General features: G+C 61.9%; 2 non-coding genes across 2 annotated transcripts in view; both read left to right on the top strand.

Moving 5' to 3' along the window:
- The first annotated feature begins 2569 nt into the window (after window positions 1-2569).
- Window positions 2570-2727, top strand: LOC132931477 (5.8S ribosomal RNA). Its single transcript, XR_009662653.1, has one exon. It is a non-coding gene; the product is annotated as a 5.8S ribosomal RNA (ribosomal RNA).
- Window positions 2728-3098: 371 nt separating this feature from the next.
- LOC132931444 (large subunit ribosomal RNA) overlaps window positions 3099-4871 on the top strand; it is a 4196-nt gene continuing 2423 nt past the window's right edge. Inside the window, exon 1 of the ribosomal RNA XR_009662623.1 lies at window positions 3099-4871. This exon is cut by the window's right edge and continues 2423 nt beyond it. This is a non-coding gene — a ribosomal RNA (large subunit ribosomal RNA).

Below are 4871 nucleotides of genomic sequence, written 5' to 3'. Positions count from 1 at the left end.
CCAAGTTACTTGGATAACTGTGGTAATTCTAGAGCTAATACATGCCGACAGAGTTCCGACCGTCGCGGCGCCCTCGGGTGTCGCGTGCGGGAGGAACGCTTTTATTAGATCAAAACCGGCCCGTCGCGGCGCGCTTCGTGCGCGTCCCGATCGCGGCCCGCGCAAAGACCTGGTGACTCTGAATAACTTCGAGCTGATCGCACGGTCTCCGTACCGGCGACGCATCTTTCAAATGTCTGCCTTATCAACTGTCGACGGTAGGTTCCATGCCTACCGTGGTGGTAACGGGTAACGGGGAATCAGGGTTCGATTCCGGAGAGGGAGCCTGAGAAACGGCTACCACATCCAAGGAAGGCAGCAGGCGCGCAAATTACCCACTCCCGGAACGGGGAGGTAGTGACGAAAAATAACGATACGGGACTCATCCGAGGCCCCGTAATCGGAATGAGAACACTTTAAAACCTTTAAACGAGGATCAATTGGAGGGCAAGTCTGGTGCCAGCAGCCGCGGTAATTCCAGCTCCAATAGCGTATATTAAAGTTGTTGCGGTTAAAAAGCTCGTAGTCGGATCTGTGTCTGGGCGGTGCCGGACCACCCTGGCGGTCCGGCGTGTCGCGGCCGGTCGTGTCGCGGGACCACGTGTCCCGTCGGCGCGGCCGTCGTCGCGCTCGTCAGCCGTCTCGGGGTGTTAGTTACCGGCACGTCGGCCGGACGTATTGTCGGCAGGCGGACACGTGTCTCGTGCTTCCGGCGCGCCACGCGGCCACGCGTCGCTTGGCCGTCGGGGTTCGACGACGGCGGCCGCCTACTCCAATCTTGCTGCGCGGTGCTCTTCACCGAGTGCCGTCGGCGGGCCGACACGTTTACTTTGAACAAATTAGAGTGCTCAAAGCAGGCTCAAATCTGGCGGGGCGGCTTCACGGCCGTCTCGTCAAAAGGCCCTGAATACTGGTCGCATGGAATAATGGAACAAGACCTCGGTCCCGCGCATCTCCGCCCTTCGCGGGCGCGCGAAATCGCCCTCCGGGGCGTTTCCGTGCGCGGGCCGCCGGGCCGCGGGCGCCAGTCGCCCGCGCGTCCCGCCGGGCCGGTTTTCGGGACCGGAGGTAATGATCAACAGAGACGGGCGGGGGCATTCGTACCGAGACGTTAGAGGTGAAATTCTTGGATCGTCTCGAGACGAACTGACGCGAAAGCATTTGCCAAGTACGTTCTCGTATGATCAAGAACGAAAGTTAGAGGTTCGAAGGCGATCAGATACCGCCCTAGTTCTAACTGTAAACGATGCCAGCTAGCGATCCGCCGGCGTTTCATTAACGACCCGGCGGGCAGCTTCCGGGAAACCGAAGCTTTTCGGTTCCGGGGGAAGTATGATTGCAAAGTTGAAACTTAAAGGAATTGACGGAAGGGCACCACCAGGAGTGGAGCCTGCGGCTTAATTTGACTCAACACGGGAAACCTCACCAGGCCCGGACACCGGAAAGATTGACAGATTGAGAGCTCTTTCTTGATTCGGTGGGTGGTGGTGCATGGCCGTTCTTAGTTGGTGGAGCGATCTGTCTGGTTAATTCCGATAACGAACGAGACTCTGTCCTGCTAACTAGGCGGGTAAACCCGGGTCGGCGGTGGGCGCGGCGCGGGCGGTTTCGGCCGTCCGTGTTCGCGTCTCCGTCGGCTCGGCCCGGTATCCCCGAACGCGTTCGCCCGTCGTCCACGGCGGTCGTCGGGCGCGGCCGCGCCATCCGCGTCCCTGCGTGCGGCGGGCGTGTGTCGGCCGGGGGGCAACCTCTGGTCGGCGCGCGTCAGTCGTGCGTCGGGCTCCGCGGTGAAGCGCGCCGTGTTCGCGGCCGTCGCCGGCGGATCACGATACGTTACTAGGGCTACCGCCGGCTCCCAGGAGCTTAAACTCTTCTTAGAGGGACAGGCGGCGGACGAAAATAGCCGCACGAGACTGAGCGATAACAGGTCTGTGATGCCCTTAGATGTTCTGGGCCGCACGCGCGCTACACTGAAGGAATCAGCGTGTGTTAACATTCCTGGGCCGACAGGCTTCCGGGTAACCCGCTGAACCTCCTTCGTGCTTAGGGATCGTGGCTTGCAATTTTTCCACGTGAACGAGGAATTCCCAGTAAGCGCGAGTCATCAGCTCGCGTTGATTACGTCCCTGCCCTTTGTACACACCGCCCGTCGCTACTACCGATTGAACGACCGCAGTGAGGTCTTCGGACTGGACGCGCGTTATTCGGCCCCCTCGGGGGCTGGGTCGTCGCGCGACCGGGAAGATGACCGAACTCGGCCGTTTAGAGGAAGTAAAAGTCGTAACAAGGTTTCCGTAGGTGAACCTGCGGAAGGATCATTAGAGACGGGCCCGCGGCACCGGCGTCCCACGCCGGTCTCGCGCGCGCCTAATCCGACCCCGTGGCCGCGTGCGCTCGCGACTAGCTCGCCGACCGCCCGCGCGCCGCGACCCCCGACCAAGCGTCGACCGAAAGATGGTTACCGTCGAAAGACCTTGCGCCGCGCGCACGCGTGGCGCAGAAATTTCGTCGACAAACAAAAAAAACACCCGACCCCGAACGGCGGATCACTTGGCTCGTGGATCGATGAAGACCGCAGCTATCTGCGCGTCGTCGTGTAATCCGCAGGTTATACGAACATCGACCAGTCGAACGCACATTGCGGCCTCGGTGACCCGCGGGTCCCGGGCCACGCCTGTCTGAGGGTCGTATACCGGATACTCGGCCAGACCGATGCGCCGCCGGCAGGCGTCCGACGGGAGACCGTCGGCCGCTCCGGCTGCGCGAGATTGGCGGTTCGACCGGGGAACGACGCCCCGCCGTCTGCCTCGCGGCGACGGCGACGGCGCCCGCCTCCGGTCGTCCGCCCAAGTTGTGACGGCAAACAGTCACGGGTTCTCGCGCCGTAAAACGGCACGTCCCCGTCCGCCCGCCGCGCGAGAGCGCGGCCGGGTCGGCTGAGAGTCCTAGAGACACCTCTCCGGCTTCCGAGAAGCGGACGCGGACGGTCGCCGTACGGACGGAGCGCGGACCGCAGGCTGCCGTGTTAAGAAAAAAAACACAAACACACCGATACGTTCCGACCTCAGATCAGGCGGGACTACCCGCCGGATTTAAGCATATTAATAAGCGGAGGAAAAGAAAACAACCGTGATTCCCCCAGTAGCGGCGAGCGAACAGGGAAAAGCCCATCGCCGAATCCCGCCGCGCACTTTTGTGTCGCGGCACGTATGGGAGTTGTGGCGTACGGGCCGGCCTCGTTGCCGGGGCGCACGTGACGGTCCAAGTCTCCCTTGAACGGGGCCATGGCCCGCAGATGGTGCCAGGCCAGTAGAGGCCGTCACAGCGTTCCGGGATCGGACCGCGCCTTCGAGTCGGGTTGCTTGAGAGTGCAGCCCGAAGCGGGTGGTAAACTCCATCTAAGGCTAAATACGGCCACGAGACCGATAGTGGACAAGTACCGTGAGGGAAAGTTGAAAAGAACTTTGAAGAGAGAGTTCATAAGAACGTGAAACCGTTCGGGTGTAAACGGACAGAGCCCGCGAGTCCCCGCCGGGCGAATTCACGGTCGGTCTAACCGCCGGCCGGATCTTTCGCTCGGTTAGCGGACGTCGCGACTCGTTGGGCGCCGGCCGAAGGGCCCGGGTGGCGGTTCGTCGCGGCGGTCGCGTCTCGGCGTGACCGTTCGCGCCGAACCCCGGTGCTCCTGGTCGGCTCGCCCGACGGCAAGAACCGTCGACGCGGCCCCGTCGCAGGCGGGGTCCCGTCGGTCGGCGACGAGTTTCGGGCTACTTTCCGACCCGTCTTGAAACACGGACCAAGGAGTCTAACGTGTGCGCGAGTCAACGGTGATCTTATGAAAAACCACGTTTGGCGCAATGAAAGTGAACCGTTTACGGTGCGGACGATGGCCTAGCGACCGAACCCACCGGCGTTCAAAGTCGCGCTGGTCCGCAGTCCGGGGGCGTCTCCGCCAGGTCGGCTTCGGCCGTCCGGGGGCGCACCCTTAGCGCACACGTTGGTACCCGAAAGATGGTGAACTATGCCTGGCCAGGATGAAGTCAGGGGAAACCCTGATGGAGGTCCGCAGCGATTCTGACGTGCAAATCGATCGTCTGAGCTGGGTATAGGGGCGAAAGACTAATCGAACCATCTAGTAGCTGGTTCCATCCGAAGTTTCCCTCAGGATAGCTGGCGCCGATGTGTCCCGCCCGTTCGCGGGCGTACGGACGCCGGTGGGACTCCGCGCTGTACGGCGCGGTAACAACACGCTCGTAACACGGAGGATGTCTCATACGGTAAAGCGAATGATTAGAGGACATTGGGGCCGAAACGACCTCAACCTATTCTCAAACTATAAATGGGTGAGATCGCCGGCTTTACCTGGTACACCGCGTGAACCGCGTGCGAAGCCGGCGACGGAACCCTAGGCGCTTAGTGGGCCATTTTTGGTAAGCAGAACTGGCGCTGCGGGATGAACCGAACGCCGAGTTAAGGCGCCGAAATCGACGCGTATTCAGAGACCATGAAAGGCGTTGGTTGCTGATGACAGCAGGACGGTGGCCATGGAAGTCGGAATCCGCTAAGGAGTGTGTAACAACTCACCTGCCGAAGCAACTAGCTCTGAAAATGGATGGCGCTGGAGCGTCGTGCCTATACTCGGCCGTCGGCGGCATAGTGGGGCCGGTCGTCGCTCGCGGCGGCCGGTCCCGGCAAGCCCCGACGAGTAGGATGGCGCGGCGGTGTGCGTCGAAGGGCAGGTCGCGAGACCGCCTGGAGCCGCCGTCGGTGCAGATCTTGGTGGTAGTAGCAAATACTCGAGAGGGGCCCTCGGGGGCTGCCGTGGAGAAGGG

This window comes from Rhopalosiphum padi, unplaced genomic scaffold, assembly GCF_020882245.1.
Source record: "Rhopalosiphum padi isolate XX-2018 unplaced genomic scaffold, ASM2088224v1 scaffold1, whole genome shotgun sequence".
NCBI lineage: Eukaryota > Metazoa > Arthropoda > Insecta > Hemiptera > Aphididae > Rhopalosiphum > Rhopalosiphum padi.
This window is presented reverse-complemented; position numbering and strand designations above follow the sequence as displayed.